This window comes from Chaetodon auriga, chromosome 13 (genome assembly GCF_051107435.1).
Source record: "Chaetodon auriga isolate fChaAug3 chromosome 13, fChaAug3.hap1, whole genome shotgun sequence".
Lineage (NCBI taxonomy): Eukaryota > Metazoa > Chordata > Actinopteri > Chaetodontiformes > Chaetodontidae > Chaetodon > Chaetodon auriga.
The window spans coordinates 13,926,406-13,951,821 of NC_135086.1; positions in this window are offsets into that span (position 1 = coordinate 13,926,406).

Consider the following 25,416-nt stretch of genomic DNA (forward strand, 5'->3'; position numbering starts at 1 on the left):
AAATAGATGAGAAGATTGTTTCCATCCTCATGTCTGTAGGGTCAGTTAGCTGAGCATAGCTTAGCATAAAGACTGGAAACAGTGGGAAACAGCTTGCCTGGTTCCGTCCAAAGACAACAATATCTGCCTATCAGGACCTTCAATGCTCACTGATTTCCACATTATATAACATTGAATGTGCTAAGCTAACCACTGACATTAGCTTCATATTGACTGCGCAGTCAACTGATATCAATTTTATTGGATTTTAATGCTGGTTTTGCCTCCAACAGCTGTATCATCATTCTGATCAAAGATTGAGATGTGTGAGATCACAAAAACACGTTTTAAGATGCAAAATTAGGGGCATTTGTTTTAAAGGGAAAGCTGAACTCTGGTCCAGCCATGGCATCATACACAGGCAGGGGGCCCCCTTGTGGACGGTTTGACTCAAGAGTGATCATTTGGCATGATGTGAAGGTAACACTGGTGAACGCTGACGACATCCACAGTCAGTGACCCATAAGAGAAGATGACGAGCTCACAACACTCTGAAGCAGCAAAATGGAAAAAAACAAAATCAGATCAGAGAAATGATCTATACACATCAATTTAACCTTTAGTGAATGTTTGTTAGCTAGGATTTGCTGCTTAAATGCTACCTAACATTAATTTTAGCTCATGCGGTATTGGTGTAATGACAACTTGTCTTTGTGATCTGAAGGTTGAGGTAGACTCTAACCGCTGACGCTGACTGTTGACAACAGGGGAAATTTACACCGAAGCAGTCTTCTTGCTTTGGAGTAATGGTTATAGGCTAACTAACCTTAAGTTTGCTAATTACCTTTGGCTTTTGGGTAATGTTGATAAAGTATGCCAAGTCATTCATTTAAATTCTGGGATTTGTAAGATGTTGTTTAGGGCCCCAAACTGTTCAGAGATGTACGAGGTACTAATTAATAATCAGTACTTAAAGAGAGAAAAAAGGTGCTTAAGATAAAAATGTATAGAAATTGTAACAATGCAATAATTAGTCTGCGTGATTATAATCAAGGAAAGGAGAAGAGGTTACGCTCTGCTCTGAGTCAAGCTGTAATGAGTGCAGCAGCAGATGCAAAGACTCACTTAATGAACAGATTGGTGTCTTTGGAAAGATGCAGCCAAAGAGCATCGTCTCAAAAGTTCTGAAACAACGAGTCGTAGTTGCAACAGATACACAATCTGAGCTGCGGTGGAGATACAGATCACGGTGTGACAAATGATTATGATGATTTTGATATTTCCCGCAGACAATTCTACTTTTTCATTTCCTGGTAAATTGTCGCAGCTCCAGTCCCGTCCTGGTGGGCTTCCCTCCCGGTGCCGTCGTCGCTCTGCGGTTTTTATTAAAGCTTACATTTGTCAGCATGAAGATGGTTGATATGCAAAATGTGGAGCAGCTCACACCTCACACTTTAGTCATTCTGGCTGTTTGAGAAATGAGATATGAGGAATGCTCTGCTCCGACACAACAGATAAGAGACATGAGTAATGTTCAGAAGATTTTGGTGTTATTACTCTTTATTATATATTTTTTATTTGTACCTGAGCATGTTTTGAAGAATGATGTCACTGAGAGAAAACATTACGCTCTGACAGTAGAAGTTTTTCATTAGCAATTTAAGTTATTCTTATGCTTAAATAAATATCTAAACAGAATAATATTAAATCAAGCGTTTTCTCATGGAATATGCTTAATGCGCTCGATCACTGGATCTCCTTTATGCATGTGCTGCATTTTGGTGATAGAAATGCAAAACTCTGCTGAACTGCAGTAGATAACGTTTACTGCATTGCTCAGTGTAGCATGAATTCATTTGCAGCATTCAGCCACGATATTAATGAACAATTATTTATCACAAATCTTCACCGTTCATATTTTTGCTGTCTGCTACACAATGTAATTGCGGCCCAAATGTCAATATATTCTGGGTGTCACATGATCCCGCGGAAATTGAATTAATCTAATGCCTTCATGCACAGGATGAGATGAATTCCACTGGACTTGTTGTTTCTGGATTTCAAAAGCTATTACTTTCCAGTTCAACTTGTTTAGATGGAATAATGAAAACACTCAGACTTTTGCGATGTGATGTTAATGAGGTCTGAGCGCGTTTCAGGTCAGGAAATTCAAATAAAACTGCATTTTTCACAGGTGAAGCTGTGACTCGTGCAGCACGTGATGTTCGTCTGTAGTAACCAGTTCGCCCACTGAATTATTATTTATCATAGAATTTATCAACTCAAATGGACAGATCTTTTCTCCCCTCATTTTGTTGTCAAACTAGATCTGTGATACAATAAGGTACGAAACAGCATAGTTTGAAAGCGAGGCACTTTCTCTGAATATAATTTCTGCTGGCAAGATGAAGCGAAAGGACCATGCTGTGTGAGGAAATTGTTCTGCTAAGTGACTCCTTCCCTCACATCGCCAGGCAGCATCTCTCCATATAAATGGCCGTCCAGGCTATTTGTCAGGAACACACATCAATCTTGGTACGTATCGCCACGGAGCCAGGAGGCGAGTCGGTATAGGCTGCTGTTACCAGTCAGAAATGTGTTGAGCTTGTCTCCTCAGGCCATCCTCGCTCTGTACAGTATGGAGGAACAGAGCTACAGCCACCGTTCTGAAGACTGGTCACTTTCATTAGAGAAGTCATTAAAGGAATTACAGGAGCCCCGCCATAGATTTTTCTTGGATTATTGTGCTTGGATTTAGCTCAATTCATCAAGTGTATAACTGAAATGCTGCAGCGAGTGCTGCGAAACTGTTTGACGGAAAAGGCGAGAGAGAGAAAACTCAATTCTTCTAATGTGTGTACGTGTGATTGTTACTCCTCCACCGCTCCGCTTTGCTTCGGTGACCTGCTGATTTCCTTGCAGCCTCCCTAATTAATCTGAGGCCAGAATGCTAATCCAGTAAGAGGAGCAAGAAGAACTGAACAAGATTTTACAATCAGTGTGCATTTGGTTCAGTTAGTATTATGTGTTTCTGCAAACCATGGATATGCTGAAGCTTTTTGTTTGTTTAGAATTCATACTTAACGTTTCAGTTTTCAGGTTCATGTTGTGGCAACACTGCGGTTAAGATTGAGACACTTAGTTAGGGTTAGGTAAAGATAATGTTTTGGCTTAAAATAACCGGTTTTGACACCACAAACACGGCTGGAAAATCTCCCAATGTCTCATTAAAATACCCAGTTTTGTAACTGTGGTCTGCCACCACCATGGCCTCCTCCTCCTGATGAAAATCTCAGCTCATATATGCACCAAAATCTGAGCTATGTCACTTTAAAACCTGTTGTAGAGACATTGATACGATACATGTGAATTCACGAATTGAATCTGGCTTGCAGAAACATACAATGCCAACATTTTATTCTGGTGCTGCTTGGTTAGGTGCTTTTTCTCCCTCCAGAACACACTAAATCCTGCAGCGAAAACATTCAACAATGTGCTGAAAACCAGCGTCAGGCATCTTACTTCATGCTGAATTCACTCCATTCAACATCAACCCAGAGGTGCTCTCTTGGGTTAACATCTCAGAGCTTTATAGACAACTGGGGAAAAGTCCTGACATGTTCCTGCAAACATCTTACCCTTCAAAATACATCTGGCAGTGCTCTACATTATTCATATTGTCAACAAATCACATGAAAACACCAAAACTAACGATGAATTGATTCTGCTAACAAGTATTGTCTGTGCAGTCAAAGTCTGATGCATCGTATTTGTGTGTCACAGACCTCAGTTGTTTTCCAAAAACTATTAAAAATACATAAATGAGCTACATTTCTTATTTTGAGTCTCACACAATCTTGCTGCTCTAAACTCTCTGCAGCAGACCAAATTTGTATTCATCCACATCTGAAAATAGTCCCCCGCAAATGCACAATTTACTCCTGTTTGCTTCAAACTAGCTTCAGATTAGCCTTTTAAAAGATATTAAATAATGTATCAGTGACCTGCTTTTTGACCCCTTCAGAAGGATCCGGTGGGCTTTGGGTCGAGTGCGACAGACAGTACATCAAATTACTGAGAGAGGAGTGGGCTTGGGGTTGGGGGGGGGGGGGTATGGATTTCATTATAATTGACACAACAAGCTCACCGCAAGGTCCATTCAGGAGCATCTCTAGAGCTTTCAACCTTTGCCTTCAAACAGAGAACTGCATGAAGCAGTTTGAGAATTGTGAGATGAAATGTAAAATGTGAAGTGAGAGTAAAGCGTCTCATCGAGGCCAGACTCATTAACAGAGAAGTATCATCAAATCTTGGGAGATCCACCCCCTTTAAATAGCTGATGAGGTACAAAATTCTTCATCATTTGACTGCTGCTTTGATAATTAGCCTTTTGAAATGAAAGCCCACACATTGCTCAGAATATCCCGTTTACACTCAACGCTTGAAATGAATGAACATTTACATCTTTCTTCAGCGCAGTCATTTCTTAAGGCTTAGCTGTCTGATGATAATCAGTTATCATAAAAGCGACATATCTATATGTGGATTTTCTACCAGTTTCCCCCTCCACTCATTTTTCATGCTTATATTGTCATGACCTAGAGGAGTGTGTATTCAGGGGGATGTTTCTGATCTCGTGTCCTGAGCTGTGGAATAATGTAAGAGCACTGGTGTGTTGCTGCTGCGGCTGGGGGAGCGTGTTGCCATAAAATATTAACGACTTGGAAGCCCAGCCACATGACAAGATGAATGTAATTGGCCCTCGCAGCTCTATCTGTGCATGTTAATGAGATGGGATGGTATTTAAATCAGTCGCGGCCCAGACACTGTGGCTGCAGTCTAGAAAACCACAAACAAAGACGCAGTGAGAGAGCACGGATGCAGTGAGATAGATACAGAAAATGTCACTTATTATTCAGCTTTGGGGACCTTCTGCTAGCATCTCTTTGTATTATCATTATTGGTTTTTGTTTGTTTAAGCAGAACAGCATTTGCAGCTGAACCTTTGAATGACTTTTTTTTTGATTAAACTCGTGGAAACTTATGCAGAGATTACTTTGTTTTTCAGAGAGCTGGGAGTGCGAAACTAACAGCGAGCAGATGCTGAGGGTTGAGAGAAGCGGTGGACGAAAGCCAGACATAAAGCTGAGGTAAAGGTGCGCACCTGCACAGCACCTGTCCTGCCGAGGCGCCGGGGTCAAGCCCCGCCTGTCACCAGTGGTCTGGAACAAAGCTGTAGACTCTAAAACAAAATGTGACCACCTCAGGAGAAAACAGGGGGCTGCAGTGGTAACAGCAAACAACAGCTTGAGTCTGCTCTCCCACGGGGGCCGGACTTGGGAAATTGTAGCAGGTAGCAATAACATAACCTAAATCTTAAAGGGAAAGAAGGCCAGTGTTTGTTCAGCAATTGAGGCCAGTGTGAGTGTGTGAGTGTAAAGCCTCTCAGATTTCTGGAAAGCTGAATGAATAAAAAGAGTCAGCAGATGGGAAGCTGTGTCACTTTACTTTCATTATTCTGACAACTTTTACCTTTTATGTGACGGCGCTGTGGTCATCCTCAGTGGCACCTCATAAAACCCCACTCATGTCCTCCGCTGCAGTGATGCGATGCTGGCTGGACCAAGGTGTGATGTATCAAAGCCCTGGTGTCTCAGACAAAAATCTTGGCATGCTGTGTTTGTATCCGTGTGTGTGTGTGTGCGTGTGTGTGATTTGTGCAGACTGGGAGAGACCTGACGCCAAAGGGTGGGGGAAGTGCAGGCAGGAGGACAGATGGTCTCCCTCATGGTGGCTGAAATAAAAGAGGGAATTAGAGGACTCCAAGGTGTACACTCTGACGGCAATTACAGCAAATAGATTGGAAGTGGACCTCCAGGCACCTAGGGAGGCAGCTCCGTGGGGGAGAGCTCCACCTCACCGCATCTGGTTCGTACACCCGCAAACAAGTCGAGATAAAACCACACACCCTGTCGCTCCTTGAGCTGAGGCAGACCTCTCTGACCATTAGCATACTGCTGTATATCAGAATGAGTGTGTAAACATAAAAAAAAACCCCGAAAATAAACTTCATGCGCGCTGTAGAGTTTGAAATGGATTTTTGTATTACCATTTTTTCTGGTTTGGATACGTGGCCGAAGGATTTGCAAAACCAATTTCAGACATCCCTGGGAGCTGTTTTGGTTAGTTATTCAGCTGCCTGCAGGAGTTTGAAAACAGTCAATTATTTTTGTCTTGCTTGCTTCCGCCCATTGATTCTCAAACGATTTTCACTGCCCCTCCAAGTAAGGATATGCAGCAATTGAATTAAATAAGCCGGCCCAATCAATATAAAATACGTAACACATCCACGCTTCTCTTTCATAGCTCGTGGAAGCCGAGAATTCACTGCAGATGAAACTGCAAACAAACTAAAAGATACTTTTATAGATCTATGAAAGCTGTTATGAAGTTTATGGATAGCCATCAAATATTTTGAATATAAAATATTTAATGCATTACTTCTGGCAATATTTGTGCACAGAATTTTCAAGAGAATTTGGGCTGCGGTCTGTCTTTTCTCAAGCCATTTAGAGCAGTAGGGATCAGCAGATTCCATTAGCCTTGCCCTGTGGCTGAATGAGTGAAATACCATTTAGAGAATGTGTCTCTCACCCCAAAACCTTGTGTTCCCATCAGTGCATAAATGATAAAGACACAGTCTAATGAAACCGAAGGCTCCCTGCCAAAGTCGGCCATAAAAATAACATTTGGGTGAGAGAGACCTTAAGCTTATCCATTAACCTCACAAAAGTGTCTTTACTGTTACTCCCACACTGCCAACGTCACTGAAAGTCAACAGTAATAAAAACTTAAGTGATTCAAGTGCATCACGTTATACTCCAGTTGGTAATTTTGCAATTCGTGTCGAAGCTCCAGCGGTCAAACTGGAAGCGTGATGATTATGAATCTACTCGACATTTGATCCTGGCCATAACAAATATGCATCATATCATTAGAAACACCTTAATAGAGGCAGGAGCACATAAAAGAAGATACTGCAGATGCTGCTTGTTGGCTAATGCAGAGTGAAGTTGCGCGCTATTCTCATGCATTCCCATGAAGATTTACACACCGGGCTTAAAACAAAGTGAGAAATCAGGTTTGCATTGTGTACAATGTAAATAAGGCCGACTTTTGGCCTATGAGTTATGGCCACCAGAACTGGCTGCTTTCCCTTGTTGCATAAATTCATGAACAGTAAATCACTGGCTTCTGAAAAATACAAAAAACAAAAAAAAAACAAAGACAAAAAAGGGAAAAGAAACCAATGCATTAAAGATAATTAGGCAGCGAACATATGTAACCAATCAAAAAGTTTGCATGAGTTTAGTTATTTTTACCCACATTATAAGAAGACGCAGAGGAAAGAACTCACAACAACAAATCCAAATATGTTTCGTGTCTCTGAAAGTCTTTGCTTGCAAAAAATGAATCATTTTATTGATGCTTGAGTGAATCGAAGCACATAATTAACAGTACTGCTTTAATCTAACATGCAGATGTGCAGCATGTTTCAAGCTCAGTGCTCGTCCCGAACAGAGGAGGACCCGAACAAAAGAAGCTATGTGAGCTCACTGGCAGCTGGCAGAATAGTCTCTTAAAGACTGAAGAGCGAGAGAAAGCTTGTTAAATACAGTGAGCTTCATGTAGAATAAACAGGGGCCGTAACATAGACGAAAGCACTGAGACATAAAGACACAGAAAACAGATCTCATTGACAGATACTGTACCCAGATTCTGGACTTAGGTTTGGCTTTTAATTCTTTGATCGAGAGTCAGGAGTCTGCAAGTTAAAATCCCCCCCTGTTATGTTTGCTGATGCGTCTCCAAAAAAGTCCAGTCTCTCACTGATATGTCTAATATAATTTAGGACAAGGCCACTGAATCACAGCTGGTGAGGGATTTTAAGTCTTACCGTCTTACCTGATTGGAGGTTTTAGAAGTTGCCGAAGCTTGAAGGTGAAAAAGGGTGTGAATGTGGCCGGTGGTCTTAATTTTATATTGTCTCTCGTTTTTCTTACATCAAGCGTCAGTTCACCGTCAGTGCAACCTGAGGAAGAGCCCTGAGCTGGATGCGTGCATGTGTATGTGATTACAGCCACACTCAGATTGTCTGATGCTCTTTATGTGCTCATAAAACACCGACATAAATTAGATTTTTTCATGCACTCTTTTTTTTTTTTTTTTTAACTTTATGTTACTCTCTCACTTTCCACTTTATTTGATATGTATACCTAACAAAATGGCAATTTATAGCAGCCTACACGCAATGTGTTTTTGAAATCTGAGCAGTCTTGGGAGTATTTGCAGCAGCGTCTTAACATGCAGAGAAGAAAACATCTGACCTTCACTGTGCCATGACTGCTGTGTTTGTGTTGGATCGGAAAGTCTGAGAATCAAGTCTGTTGAACTCATACGTGGTCATAAATAATGGAAAATATTTCTCCAAATAAGCAAATCTGAAGCTACCAAATGTTAAAATCTATTAGAATAAAAACATACAAAACTGTAAAATCACAAAACCTCTGACTTGTTTCTGTTTTGCAATCCTGCGTGGTCCTTTCTGTGTTGTTGTTGTTTTTTTCTGTTAGCATTGCATGAGTCCAAAGTCTTAAAAAACACTAACAAATTCAGCTCTGTTTTTCTTATGAGAGAACAGAGTGCTATTGATGCTGCGATGACATACCAAGTAGAACATTGAATTAATGTCTGTAGCAGAGAAAAAACACCAGTTGAAATAAAACAATGGCGTTAAACCCCAGCACACTGTGAAGATTCACTCTATGTACATCAGCTGTGCACTCCTCAGTCCACGCAGTCCATGACTTCAGTGTCTTGGATCTACACACCTTTTCCTCTCCCTGATATTTGTCTGTCTGTAGTGTCTGCAGGTCAACCGCTGCTGTGGACCAACAGCAGCTGCAGGAAGCTCCCCGCCTGACAGAGCGGACATGTTTTGGTAATAACGATGCTGAAGCAACAGCAAACTTTTGCAGTGACCCAAACAAACAGCTTTTTTGTTTTCGGGGTATTTCATAAGTGAAATTAATCAACTCGAACGTGTGTGAGCTGAATGTGGCTGGTTGTAGAGCTGCAGTCCATTACATTGAGCTCAGGAACTGACGCAAAGGATGTCTTATCCAATTACACGTCAAGTCAGATCTTGCACATTTTTCATGAAAACATTTGAATGAACACAGGGATGACATCTCACTGAACTGATCATCTGCCAGCAGCAGAGCCTGCGGATGGTCTTTCTGTGTGACTACCATGTGATCCTGCTAAGAGAGTTATATTTTCCCAACAAACACAGAGGATGCCAAGCTCATAACTAAACGCAGCTGCAATAAGCACAAGACTGTGTTTTTGTCTCTTGAATGCGATGACCATAAAAACATTTAATCAAATGAAAATGAATCTTATCAGATATTTGAAGTCTTTAAAGCACTATTCAATATCCTCCATGAATGATTTTAATAGAGAGAGTCATATTTCAGGTGGCTTGCTTTTCAGATTGTATCACTGCTCAACATTTGTCACCTGTCAAATTATTTTCCCCCCGCATGTCATGTTCATTTGTCAAAACAGTGTTGTTCAAAGTTGCCTACTGCTTCGCGTCCAACTAAATCAGATTTGGGAGGGGCTGGGTTTTTATTTGTATGTCATATTTATGGTAATGCTGGAATAATAAAATTGTGCGGAATTCTAAATGCCATTTGTCTAAGTCTCAGTGCATTTAAGCAAATATCAGGACTAATGAGTGGAGCGTAAAGTGAGAATGAGCAGTTGAATTTTTTAGGGAGAGCATATTTAGTCAGTCCCCAGAATACGTTCAGCAGCTCTGCAGAAACAGCTGCTGCAGCCACCATCTAAATCTGAGCTAACAGAGAAACAACTGCAGCCCTGTTCAGCGCCAAGGCAAAAAAAAAAACATTAATTACTTTTAAAGCTATGTTACCTGAATTTTGAAAGAGCATTTAACCTCTTCACATTAATGAGAGCTGGACTTGGCCGGAGTCCAGTCCACCAGAGGCCACGGCTGTTCCCAGGGTAGAGACTCTCTCCGCTGCAGAGTTTTAACACGTTAATATTTCTGCAGTGTCTGATCAATGCCAGAGAAAACCATTTCTTATCATTCTTCCAGCTACTTAGAGCCACATCTGAATTACGGTTGGTGTATCCGATGCACATTTATTCTTCCCTCCTGACAGTTTTATGGAACTCATTATCCGCTTTGTGGCCATGGCTGTGAATGGAGAACCTGTGGGGGTTTTATGTGTAGCCAGTAGCTCCTCCACTGACCACATTTAATGTCCTCTCAGAAACAAAAAAAAAAAGAAAGAAAGAAAAAACAGGCAGGTCGAGGGGGGTCTACCCAAGCCCCCTTTGACAACAGCAGCAGGCTCTGCTCACACACACACACACACAGAGTGCCAGTGTTGGATCTGTTGATGTGAGGGTGAGGGAGCAGACCGAGAGCCAGGCCAGAGTTTTATTTACCTCAGGTGCAACGGCTCATTATAATGGTGTTAATGAGGAGCAGATGTAGCTGGGTGAAGAAGAAGGGAGGGGCGGGGGGGTTGTCTGGAGGAGCGAGGTGTGGCCTGTCCAGGGCGAGCCTACGTGGAGGTCCTGTCCAGGGATTCCCAAATCCCCCTCTCACTATACAACCAGTACACCCGCTCTTCATGTGTTAATATCTACTCAGCAAGTGCTATTAGCAAACACTGAAAACTGCCTACCGCAGTGATTTAGTGAGCCCCTCTGAAGGTTGGCTATGTTAAAAGGTTACTGGGATATTACTGTAGTCATGAATGATTTAGACCTGTGAGGTACCTTCTTGTTTAAGTTATTGGAATGAGGTTCTTGGGGCTTTAGGTTGGTCTTTGCACAGAGGATAAGTCTGGCAGTACTCTCTATTTTTCTTATTGCCAAAAAATCTCGTGAAAATACCAAAACTGACATTCAATTTGTCATACTAACAAGTACTGCCTGTGTTTTCAGAGCCTGATCGAGCTTGTTCATCTGTGTTGTTGTCCAGAATCTGCTGCAACACATCAGTGAGCCACACTGTTGTACTGGGTGACGTGTTTCTTCTTTACATTGTAGTTTATTCTCAGTCAATCCCTCCTATGCTGCCCTCAGCCATAAATACTGGAGCACCAAATGTATATTAATCCACAGCTGAAAATAGTCCCCAACAAGTGCGCTATTTTCTCCACAGCTGTTTTAGGAAACTACTTAGCCTTTTGTAAAAATGAAACTGTATATTCATGACCTGTTTTAGATTTTCAACGGGAACCAGGGGCTTCAGACTGAGAGCCACAGGCCCTCTGAGGAAGCCGGAAAGCATTGTAAGAGGGAATAACCCCATGTTGTTTCTGGTTTTCTAATTTGATTTATTCACAATAACATTAATGTAGGACATTATCAAATCTTTACCATATTTATTTTGATGTTTATCCTGCGCCTGGTTTTAATCGTAAGTGGCTGATAGACATAACATTTCAACACAGTTATGATATGAAAGTTTAGCGGTCGCTTAAAGGAATAAAGCTGGAAATACTTTTTCTTGTTGTCATCAAATCCCATGAAAAGACCAAAACCAACAATGATTTTTCCTGCTAACAAGTACCGCCTGATGTATCTTATTCCTCTGTACTGTAGAGCTCCATGGTTGTCCAAAAACACATCAGTGAGCCACACCACTACTACTACCATCCCACTGCTTCAGATACTCACTCAAGCATCAAATGCGTATCAATCCACAGCTGAAAATAGTTCCCAATAAATGCACCATTTACTCCTGTTAAAAAACTACAGTGGCCAGCTGTTTTAGGAAAAAATAGATGAATAAATAAAATATTATTTTTGTGAACCGTTGATTTGCAGCCCCTGTAAGAATAAAAGGCTTTGGTGCAGAGTGCAGGCTTGGTTTTTGTCCTTCCTGAGCTGAGCCTGTGCTCCACTTAATTGTAGTTTAATGGTAAGACTGATGGATACAAGGCTGTAGAACTATTACGACCGAACAATGTTAGAAAATAAAATTCCAAAAAACTTAAAGTCATTTTTTAGCACCAGGAAAAGCATCTTTTCATAAATCTATGATATTGCTGTTTTGCTGTCCCTTAATGCCTCCTCTGAATCCGTCAGCTAAGAGAAATGCAACCCTTTATGCTGCTGACAATGGAATGGCTTCAGCTTTGAGTTTGCCATTGTGACTTCTTCACTGACTGAGCCCTGGCAGTAATGATCTCCATGAGCCCTCTGTGCATGCCAATGGTGGGCTATAACAGTCTTTATTCACCATGAAACCTCCGCTGGGAGCATCTCGTGGTCCCCGGGACAACAATGCTGGCAGCCAAGCCCACAGTCGGCCGGCTCGTCTTTTACGTTTTTATGGGCTTGGCCTTCCCCCTGCTATTGAGGCAAATGTAGGCCATCAAACAAAACAATTTATGACCCAGTCTAAATTTGACCTTGGGCCTCCTGAAATGCCATTGCCCTCAGAAAATGTAGAAACCGTATGAATGGAAAAATGTATACATATGAAGACATAAACTGGTTTCTTTATTTTTCAGCATGATTGGCATTGCAGGAGAACTTTTTAAAATGTGTAACATGGGAGTTTTGTTCCAAGTTGCTGCACACGGCTGCTCATTCATGCTCATATCTAACAGGGAATTTTAGGATCAAAGCCTCCATATTGGAGATAATAGTGTTGTCTTCCACGCCTGGAGCCGAGAGCGACCGGATTTTTACTGCCTGGCTGCAAATATTTCTCTGCTATTAGGTTTTTTTTTTTTGTTTAAGTAACTGACACAAAACAGTGACCTGGTCGACTTTTACCTTCTGGTTTGTGAGCAGAGCCGCAGGGAATTCCTTATTTACTGCAGGGGTGTGCCTTGCCTTGTCTTCATTCACCAGCACATGTTAGATTTCTGTCTCTGGCCCTGCTGCAAAGCTTCAGTTGTTTATAGCTTCGGTTGTTTATGGCTCATCCTCTGTAGGAAGTGGAAAACCCCAAGCTGCTGATGGTGTCGCTGCAGTTTTTTCAGATTTGCCTCCTCCATTACCAGCTCCCAAAGGTTTGGTTTGGTTTGTCATAAAGCAACCTACACGGCACACGCTGGTCCAAATATTCACAAATAACAGAATTCAATCCAACACGAAACACGGAGACATGCAAAATGAAACAAAATAAGCTATAAACACAGACATAACACAAAGTTTTAGGCCTGAAATGAAAGCAAAGCGTTTAAAAACACCAAAGACAACTTTCTTCCCTTCTAGGACTGTATGACATATATCATGTGGCCGTCTTTCATTCCATATTATGCTCCGCTCATTGTGTTGCAAATCACATTCTTTACAGCAATATTTTACGTCATTTGTGTTCTTCTGCATGGATCAGATGCAGGCAGGAAATTTGCATTAGGGCAGCACAAACAAACATGGAGGAGAGTGAACGTGACACAGAATGCGGTAATTGAGATCAGGAGACGGACTCTGACCAGCCAAGACAAAACTTCCAGTGCATGGATGTGGTTTGGGTATAAATAACACTGGTTTGGACCAGAAAGACAGTTTAATGTTACTTTTTTTGTTTTATCTTTTCTACATTAATATTTAAGATTTTGTGAAATGCTTAATTGAAAATCTGAACAAAGGTTCTAAATAAAAAAAGAAAAATAATCATAGATGAGTACCTTTTATTTGTCAAGTATATAATTCATAAAGTAATAAGAAATAGGCATTTCCACGTGAATTTGCAGTAAATTTACTATGTTATGATACGTAGCATTATCTCTATGTGAAATGGCCGATACTGGGACGTGAGAGGTCCACAGTGGTCCTGGTCTTCCCCAAATCATAACAACAAAGACTGCTGCTCTTTACACGACAGACTTATGTGGACGTTCTGACAGCCTGAATTAATTATAGCTAATAAAGTATTATTAAGTAAATCATGTGGGTAAACACCTTTTTGAAGGCACAAGCATGCATGTAAATCTGCAGGCGTGTGAATTCGCTTACATTACTGATGTTTTAAAAGGGAAAACATCCTCTTTCCTTTGAATACATGCACCCATGTTTCTTCACATGGATTCTTTACATTTGCTGTAGAGAGTGACCAAGTAGCATGAATGATACAAGATGAAAGAAGGGCTCTCCATCTCTGTATGTTATATGGATTCTTCTCACGCATTTCCCTCTGAGACAAGGGGTTCAGTAATCTGTATCCTTTAGTGAGAGAACCCCATGGAGATGCATTAAAGAGATAAATTGGTATCATCCCCAGTGTGACAGACTCCTCATCTGTCTCTGCTCGCCTCCATTGATCACAATTTATTTTATTTGTGTTGTTTCATTATTAGGCGGAAGAAAAGCATTACATTAATAAAGCCCTGATTATAAAGTTAAACAGAAATGCTATACTGTTACACAGGAAGCTGGGGTTAAAGCACGAGGCTCCGGCATGCCTGCCCTTGTATCTTCTTACACAATAAACTGAGATCACAAGCGGCACTGATCATTCATTGTAGATCTAATTCATTTCTTAACGATTATCAGGCTCTTCTGAACTGGACACACTTCTCGGAAATCTTGCATTTCCCAGTAGTCTCTCCACATCTGAAACACAGCACTGAGATGAACTGTAGTCATTTCACTGCTACACCTTCACCAGAATGTAAAGGTGTTGCGTATCAGTCAGGTCTGCAAGATGAATATGTCAATGTACCTTTAGTTCAATATTTTGCATTTTATACAGTGATTGTAGCTCAGCCAAGCTAACTCATTAACGATGACTATGACTTACTGTTATTATAGAGAGAGAGAGAGAGATTTTTTTTATTTTATTTTATTTTGCGGTGAACTGTCCCCTTAAACGGAAGAGCCCCTTTCAGACTATTATACATTATATTTTTACTGTTGATGCATTCATGTATAAGCAGCATTTTACTGTCGTAGCTGGTCGAGGTGGAGCTGTTTTGAAGTGCTTTATAGACCATTGGGTGGTTTAATCTATCATGATATACTGTACTTTAAAAACTGATCATTTGTATCATGTTTGTGCGTAAAATCTCAGTGTGGAAAGTTTGTAGCTGTCAGGTCCTGAAATGGAGTGAAAAATTTAAAGTTACATAGAGTAGGAAGTCAAGTAAAGTACTCAAATGTACTTCTTATCACTATTAAATCAGTAACAAAAAGAATAGAAACTGAATATTAAAGGTGGACAGATTAATGACTGTGTTGATCCTGATGAGCTTTAACTGTTTCAATATGTCGCACAATATTTTACTTTCCAGTCCTGCCGTGTCAGAGTAAGTTCAGCTGTGTTTGAGTCACTGCTCTTTCTGGAGATGTGTAATGACATATTTCTCTCCAGACTCGTAAAAAAAAGAGGTTGGAGCTCTGTTGGAGCAGAGACTCCTCAGATGAGTTTCTAAACAGCCCCTGAGCTGCTGTATCCTTGCACTGATAAATAGTTTGGTGCACATTTTGGACAATAACAAGGAGCCTGTTAACTAGCAGTCTTGCAAAATGACTGCAGTTCGAATAATTGCAATAAACGTTGGATGACTGGGTTGATTCCTGGCTCAGGCCACAGCGAGGAGGCAGCCAGCAGCAACACTGTGGTACAGGGCCGGGCCTTGTGCTGTGTGCCCCAACTGTATGTCACGAGGTGATGTGGTAATGTGCTGACAGCACAATATTTCAACACCATTTTAGAGTGACCCGACTTAATATTTTTCCTTCTGACCCCATGTGATTCACCATAAACACACTCAAGCACACAGTACCCTGGATTTGCACTTCTTTCTGCCCAATTTCAGTGCTGATCTGGGATCAGTGAAGGTTGTAGTGAACTTTACTGAGAAACAATTGAATTCAGAGTAGTCAAGTCAAAGGACCAAGTGCTTTAGTTGAAACACCAGTAAAGGTTTTAGGGATTAAATTAAATTGAAGCAGTTTAAGTGCATTGTAACACAGTTGGGTGGAAATGGCTCAGCTACCTTTGGACTTGGACTGGGAACATGAATTGGGGAGGAGTAGTTGATCAGGTGTTCGGTTGTGTCTGGATGTAGAGGAGGAAAATTAAAGATCATAGACATGAGCTGGTGCCTGTCCATGCAGCGCCTTACTGATAAATAAAGGACTCTTCAAATCTGAGAGTCATGATGTCAAAGTCGAGATGTGAAGAGAACAACATGTAAAATGGTTTCCAGATATTCAAACGATAGGAAAGGCTTTAGTTTCTATGCAAAAAGCTGCTGATGATGTTTATTTGTCTGTCAAATTTGTAAATTGGTGGAAAATACAACAGCTAGATTTCTGCATGAACCCTGAATCAGGCTTTATTCACTAAATACTATATATAAAGACTTTGTTATGGCACATGTGTCAGACAAGCAAAATGTTAGAAAAATAAGATTTTATTGTAATAAACGATTGCAACACATTCAAATAATACACAAAAACTATATATAAAACTGGGTTTACGAGGGACGTCTGTGGGTCACATGTACATGATGTGCAAAGATATCAGTAATGTTTCCAGATGAATCCAGTGCAATCAGTGGTTCACAGAACTACATATTGTGGAAACGGTGAAACTGATCAGCCTCACTTTACTGGAACAGGTGCAGAGACAAAGATTCTTTTTTTTTTTTTTTTTGTATTGTGCCTGTTTTGGATAGTTGATCATGTAGAAGCAGACAGGAAATGAGGGCAAAGAGAGCGGCATGACATGCAATAAATGTCCCCAGCACTGCAGTCACGGTATATGACTTGACCATTAGACCACATTAGCACCTCAATCAGTATTCTGACACTGACACACTTAATACTGTAATTGTCCATTTTTGTAAAAGCTAAAATCCTTTTTTCAATGTAGAAACTGTTAAATATAAAAAATAAATATAGTCAGGGTCATGCTTCATGCACCTACAGCAGTTGTTCTCTTTAATGCTCGTATGGAAAATCTTCATTGTGAACAGACATCCATGCGGCGCTGCACAGGCATTGCTGCTCATTTTGAAAATAACCCAGACTGGAGGTAATTTCTGCCTCTTTTAACACATGACACAGGCTGCTAGAAGCCTTTTTCACGTTCTCAAATCTCAAGGAAAAAGCCAACAGGAGTCACTTAGACCAGATTTAATAAAGTTGTGAAATGTGAAATAATGGTAGCATGCCCTGTGAGATTTAGTTGAGAATGTGTGGCAGCCTCAGTGTGACAGAACTGGAATGGGGCGCTCTGGATGCCCACATGTCATGTGCTACACACCCTCATACAGCCGGAGCTCCGGTTAAGGTTATTTTTACTCCGGCACCTGGAGGTGCTACAGACTTGCTCTGGCCTGCACATTCTTTTCCCTCAGCACAATCAGGTGTGAGAGCAAGTGATCTTCATTCCCTGCAATTAAGATTCTGCCTTCATCTTCTCCTGGTACACAATTACTGCTCTGCTGCTGTTTGCTCTAATTGCTCTTTCTGCGGGGATTGGTGGGAAGCCAGTGATTGTGATGGGTAGGGGATTATCTCCTTTCCTTTACTCTGGCCCCTTAAAAAAATCATTTGTAAACTCCCCGGTGTAATTACTGAGCCTCATGATTAATTGTCTATTGAAATTAGCGCGGGCCTAGCTTTCATTTTTACTGCAACGAATATTAATTAATGTTAACTCTCCCCTTTTCTTTTTTCCACCCTTTTCTAAAGCACATCTTTTGAATATTCATTGTGGTCTTGAAAAATGGGCACAAGCCACTACCTTGAGTCAGAGTACTGACACTTGGCTATCACAAAAAAATACATATCTGGAATTAAAAGATGTGTTTTAGGCCATAAATAATATTTACAGGAGGTCGACAGGTGAAGAAAGCAAGCTCTTATTTAAATCACATCTCATCTGTTAGTCGAGAGGTGTCAGGGAATATGCAAAGCAGCGTCTCAGCTTTTGTTTTCCTTTGGAGAGGGAAGAATAGTCACATTTAATTCAGTTTGTATTTATTTAACCCTTGTGGAAAATGACAAGTTGAATAACTGCCATATAATCACATTCAGCATATTGTCATACAATAATGTATAGAACACAAAGTCACCTTGAATAAAGCATCCACCAGAAGAATACATTTGGGTAATAATATGGAAATTTACACTGAGGTCTGAATCAGAATAACATTAGAATATCTCCATATTCTATCAAGTAGAAACCTCTCATTGGTCTGGACCCCAAACTGGAGCTCAACCGCCACAAACTCCCAGTTCACCAGCTGGCATATACACATTTATGGTCACGTGTCACATCTGGAAGAACAAGCTAATCCTCTCAAAACCAGAAATTATAATTGTAACTTTATTTAAACACCACTTTTTGAAACACAAAGCTACTGAACTGTTTTTAGATAAAAACAGCACATTACAAAGTAAATGTAATACATCAGATGAAATGGTGAATATGTTAAAACTTGCGTACACATTTACTAAATGCATATTTTCAGTTGACCGTCAGTCAAGAGTGCATGTTGTCATATGTTCGGTATTGTCAATAAATCTCATAAAAAGACCAAAACCAACGATTGATCCTAATTGTGAGTGTTGCCTGTGTAGCCAAAGCCTGATAGAGTTTGAAGTGACATGTTCCTTCATTACGATAAGCACCACAATTTATTTTGACCCCCCATAGTCCTAGTGTTGTAAATACTCACTAGTAGACTAAATGTGTGTTAATCCACACTTCAAAATGCTTAAAAATGCAATGAACCCAATGTCCATATAGGTCGACCTTGCAGGCAGGTTATCCACATTTACATTATTTTTTAGGCCTTTAGTGATCGTATAAAGAGCAAGAAAGTCCGCATATGGAGGAAGGAGGGGTGAACGGATGGGTTTTGCACGGCTTGCAAAGCTCCATATGTCCTTTTGGGAGTCATTCATTAAAGTATGCGGATTTTGTTGGAAAGAATATATTTGTTACTTGCTTTTACAGATTTATGTCTATAGGAACGAATGAGCTTGGGGCTGAGCACCACAGAAAGGTTTGGTAGGGTCACGATCTCTTCATGATTTGTTGACATAAAAAATTCCCACCTTGTCCTCTAATTTGGCTGATGTCGCTAAATAAAGGTTTGAGAGCACGCCTTAGTATTAAACCTTTTGTCTCTGTCTCCATTGTCTGCGGTTACAGCCCCTTTGCCCTCTTTTTCTCTGCATCGGCACTAAGAAATCCAGTCGACCTTCATCTTGCCTTACTCAATCCACATTCAGATAAAGGGATCATACCGGGCAGATCAAACTAATGCCTTCACCGCTCAGTGTCTCTGAACGGCCACTGAATAAAATGGCAAATGGCTGTGACATAACTTGATCCACGCAGTGACGGCACACACCACCGCTTGCACCCTGTAATATATCAGTGCCAGGAAACAGTGGACGTGGAGACACACTGATTGAATCAGGGGCCATGGAGCCTCTGGGGAGAGTTCATCTAAACCAAACCAGCGGCAAACACACACACCAATCCCTCTAACTGTATCTGCTGTAACAACGTTTCAGGACTTAGCGGTCATTTGTTCAACTTCTTCCTGACTAAGCACAGAAAACAAAATGTTCCGAAGTCATCGAATGCTGCAAGGAGGCAAAAACAACAGCAAACAAAGTGACTTCATAGCCAGTGATAATTGTGTAAATCATGGTGAAACTACAGAACTGCCTATTAAGGGAATATTTGTGTGCATATTAAATGTGCATAACTTTAAATGAAGCACATAAAAGTTGTTTTGATAATCGTGGCTTGAAGCAGTCCAAACATTATTGCTCACCTTATTGTTTCAAAATACATATTAGATTTACAGCTGAGAAGCCTGCAATTTATTTTCTGTGAGCGTAAACAATTAAGTATTTATGGCCATCACTCTACGCTTCCTTCTTTATGTCTTCATGAGATGCCAACGGTTATATGACTCACTGTGCTGAGAAATGTAATTGTTCTTCCAGGATAAATGACCAATAACTTTGACAAATGACAGTAAAATTGCATTTAAGAGAGATAACAGAAATCAGATTTTCAGATTTGACAGGTTATGTTACGGGGTTTGGCATTTCTAATATGAAGATTACATTAATATCCAATAAAAGTGTGTTGTTGTGAGGTTGACGAAGCTACTTTGTTTCAGATATAGCTGCCTTTAGAGTAATAAAACTATTTTAAGTCTGGGCTTTGTCGTTAAAATACAATAATGATAGTTCTCATTCCAGGATGGAGAATGTATGGAGGATATATGATCATTTTATGTGATAACACAATGAATATCAATGACTGATTCATCTGTTTTCATGTTTGGTTCAGTTAATACGGCTGCAGAGATCTGATGGCAGATTGGGTTTTCATGCAGGTAAATCAAACCAATTATCATTCTCGACTCGTGTTTAGAAAGTGAGACAAAGGACCGGAAACGTAATTGTCCTTTCAGTTGAGGTCACAGAAGTTGTTAAGAGACATATTTGTGTAAATGTTTTTACTGAAACTTCTGAGCTGAGACGAATCGAACGTTTGGGACGAGCTGAGAAATGATGTGGTTCAACAAGGCTTTTACTGAATTGATCACTTCTTGCATCTTTGATGAGTGATTGATGAACAGGCAGGGATGAGTGAGTCAGGGACGTATTTGTGTGGACAGATATCCTGACAGCTACTTAAAGAAATGAAACACGCCGCTGGATGGTGCATACCACCCCTGATATTGTTTGCAGCCAATCAAGCACATGCAGCAATTACAGCTGTGCTCGATTCATTTGACTTGCTGTATACAAAAAAGATGGTGTAACCAGCAGTTTGGCACCTGCGTGGAAGCCAAAATTAGGAAGTCTTGCATCTCAGTCCAAAGACACTGATTTGTGGGGCCGTTCCCTGAGAGACAACATCTTGACGCGTTAAATAATATCTTCATTTTCTTTTGTTTGATTTTGAGTGACGCTGCGAACCGCTGAGGTGAGTTGTGGGGTTTCTGTTTTATTGTCCAACTGGTCACTACATGCCATGTGCACTAATGTATCTCTCTGAAAATATGATTAGTAATTAAACTGTTCCCTAATATGCTAATTTGTTAAATTAAACTGTCTCGCGCTCAGCAGGAATAATAAAGCAAACTGATTTAGAAGAAGTCCTCTCATTTGCGATATTACAGCTGATAGTGACTGTACATCAGTCATGTTTCTGTACCTGCGAACAAGGACAAGTGACTCATTTTCCTTACAAGTGTTTGAGCTCACCCCTCCCAAAAAGAAAGCGGGCTCCATCCCATCTCCTGCACCGCCGTGACCCCGATCCTCTGCGGAGTTGCACTGCGTTGCCATAGTTACCTCTTCGTGAGGTCACCTGCTCTGGTGAGCTCGTCCCTCAGAGAACAGGCATAACTAATGTCCTGCAGGTTCAGCCTTGATGTAAATAGTCTCACTTTGACAGCCTACTGTACAAATACTCAATTACGTTTGCTTAAAGGAAATGATTTGTTGCAACAGCGAGCACTCAACTTGTGTGACATCAGCGTTGCCAGGGCAACAGCGGCTGATTGCACAGGCTGGAATTAGGTATTGATCAGAGGAGGGGGTCTGGCGCCAGTGAGGGACTGGAAGCGATCCGCCACTACGATTTACAGAGGTGGGGGTGGGGGTTGAACCTGCACACTTCGCCCCAGCTCAGAGAGCTGAAAACCCCTCAGGAACCAATTTACACACCGCTACAGTGCAATATCTGCAGCAGTCAATAATGGAAATCTGATGCCCCCTCTGCCATCAATGTGACCGCTCCTCTCCCTCTCGTTAGAGCACCTTGAAAGTTCTAGGCCAATCCATAGACACAATGGATTTCCAATGGTGTGGGGATATTTTGACTTTGGTATTCTCCGTGTAATTACACCTCTAAGTAAGGTTGCAGCCTTAAACAGGATCTGTCCTTTGTAGTCCTTTTAAAATGAATCAGTGTTTAATTTAATCATCGCCGCATCACATTCATCCTCCCCTTACATTATTTCAAGCTGTTTACCCTTTACGCCCATTTACTAGTCAGTAGGCAGTGCTTTTGGCTCAGCTCCTGATGAGTGCATGTGGGATTTAAAATGCCACTCAAATGCATCTTCAAATTCAGGAATTTAGAGACTTCAGTGTATGTCTGTATGTGTGTTTTTTGACATATGAGCAACAGAATTAGTCAAATTCAGATTGAAATATTTTAATGTAACACTGGGAGTTAAAATATTCCTTTAACATCCTTAAGAAAAATGTTGATATCATATTAGATTGACAGGTGGTAGCTCAGCGGTTAGCGACCGCAGGCCCTTCCATTGTGTGTGTGTGTGGAGTCGCCATGTTCTTCTCATGCTCATGTGGGTTTCTCTGCGGTTTCCTCTCACAGAAAACGACATGCACGTTCGGTATCAGGAGGCGAGGCACTGACCTCAAAACAGACAACCCTGCATGGAGGGAGCTTTGCTGCTGCTGAACGGATGATGTGAGGAACTAGAGTGTTTGTAGAGCACATCAAACGTCCTTCCAATAGGAGAGATATTTGCAACAACAAAAATCAACCACACACAAGATACATCTCACACACACAGTATTGAGTACCTGAGTGTGGTTGGACAAAATGTTTCTTTTCGGCTGAACTGAGACCAGCTGTTCTGCTGCAGATTCAAACAGTGTCTGGATCTTTCTTTGCTGGATAGACATGAAGTCACTGAGAGGCAACGCTCTGCTGCCTTAATGGAGCCAATCACATTCTTGACAAGGAAAACTCCCTCTCCTGGCAGTGCTCTGTAGTGCAATCCACAGTGTGAAGTTACGCCTTGTGACATCTGAGGATGTTTAACCCTGCAGGGCTCATTGTGGCCAAATTTCTTCGATCTTCACAGGGAGACATCTGTGCTGCGAAAGATAGAGCTGTCTCTTTTACACTGCGCAGACCTGGGAGATGTCATCCACTTGTCTCATCGCAGGAATCGATTATAGAATACATTTGCTATAATGTGATATATGCATATTAAAGTAAAGCCTCAAAGGCAACACAGACTGCCTCTTTAATAGAATCCAGCTATCATCAAGAGTAAATTCCAAGACATCGATGTAATGGAAAAACTGCCTGTCTGAGCTTCCCAAAGCTCTCTTGTGGAATCTGAATGGCTGCTCACTGCTGTTGTCAGGCTGTGAACCAGGCTGCGGTCACAGGGGTGTTATGGGTAGTCAGCCACGGCATACCCTCCCTCTCTGTGTGGGGAGAGGCATGTTGATGTCACCAAATCCACACACTGCTGCAAAGTTATGGCACCATCATCAGAAAAGCAATGACAGCTTCATAAAGTTTGATTTAATCAGACAGGAGAAATTGAACCATTATATGACATAATCTACAACTCCATGATGATATATCTCGAACGTGATGCACGGCGGCGCTGATTAGAATTCATCCCTTTGCGCGCAATCCTTGAGAATCCAATCTAAAAAGCAGCTTGAAAGGAAAAATCTTTATAATATAACCACCTGCTTGTGTATGTGCGTGTTCATGTGAGTCTGTCTGCCTGCCTGCCGAAGTATCTATTAATTTTCTTCTGTTCTGTGTGGTGTTATTGCACATTGGCTGGTGCTGCCAGTTTAATATGTTGTACATTTTTGTTTCATTCCTTCGGTTCAATGTCATCTCTTTGTTGTCTCAAAATGCAATCAATGAAGGTCTTCCTACCCCATCCACTGAAAGTCAAACCCAACCTATCTGGGGCCACTCTGAGCTCTTCTGTCAAATCTAAGAATCAAGCCCATATTTCTTGGAGTCATGTTGTGCTAGTCCTCACTCCAGTTTGTGTGTGCCCTCGCACCTAATATACAAACGATCTATTGAAATATGCATGAGGCCCATGATGCCTGCACTAAAAATACACTCAAATAGGGAATACATTGACAGCTCTGTTATTGAGCTCTCCTTGAGCTTCCTCTGTCACAACAGCCACGGATCGCTCTCAGGACTCATGTATTATCAAAAGCACGCAACACAGCTCGCTTTCTTACTGACACACACACACACACACACACACACACACACACACAATCTATCTCCTCCTCTCTCCCCCCACTACTACCCTCTCTTTTTTCTCTATCACTCTCTTTCTCTCTGTGCCAGGCAGCCACATACAAATGCACACACATTTTTTTTTTTTTTTTCCATCAAAGACTCTTTTCACCTCAAAATAGTAGAAATGGTTATAGAAACTAGAACATGGCCTAGTTATAATATTATGTGTTTACTAAGAGATGAATTACACTTAACTAAGAGTAGACTAAAGCAGGTGCTATTAAGTAATATTAAACTGTATTTTATCAATGATTTAAACTCTTGTGAAAGTACATTTCACATAAATAATACAGTTTACCTCAAATTAGGCTACGAAATGTTATGCCACCACCTTTATTCTAAATTACCAAACAGGCTAACATTGGTTACGTTAGCTTAGTCAGATATTTCTCTCTCAGTCTAAACCCGAATCAGAATCAGAATCAAAATCAGAAATCAGAAAAAGCTTTATTGCCAAGTACGCATTTACACATACGAGGAATTTGTTGTGGTGAAATTGGTGCATGACACATCTACTAAAATAAGAGCACAAAATATAACAATTTAAATATATATACACAAGTCTGTTTTTTGTTGTTTGCTATTTTCCGGAAACACAGTCTGTAAACTGCATGAATACCACAATCACACATATATTTTTCCATGTAGCATACTGTATCTAAACAAAACATATTCATACAATCACAACAGAGGCTCTGGTTTCATATTGTCTACCTCTTGGCCCCTTAAAAATTTGTATTTTTGTAAATGATCTAACAGCTTGCTACAGAATCTCCCTGTTTACACTGTCAGTTGCTATTGAATGGATGTTTTCTTAAGCAGCTGATTTACCCATTAATAGTCTGTACTAGCGAAGACATTTCTTAAATTTTAATGGTGCAACCAGATTTAGTAAATCGCCAGCTTGAAACTAACTCATGAAAGGACTATACACACAAACTTTGATTTAGCTCGTGCAGCCCAATCCTGAGGCATTACACCGACTCTTTGAAACATACCCCAAGGTACCATGTGCATAAATGTAAAGAGCAGTTAAACCAACCACCTGCAAAGTAATTTCAACAATTATTCCTATAATACAGTCAAGGCCTCTTTTTACTACCATAGATGATCTAGAGGGCAGAGTTTTATGCCACATTAGCCGCTGCTCTACCATAAAGAATGATGAGAGGATAAAAATTGGCCACCAACATACATGTGTAGACCTTTTTTTATTTGCCACAATATGACATGAAAGCAGGGCTCATGTCCTGCAAAAGCCTTTCTGTTAC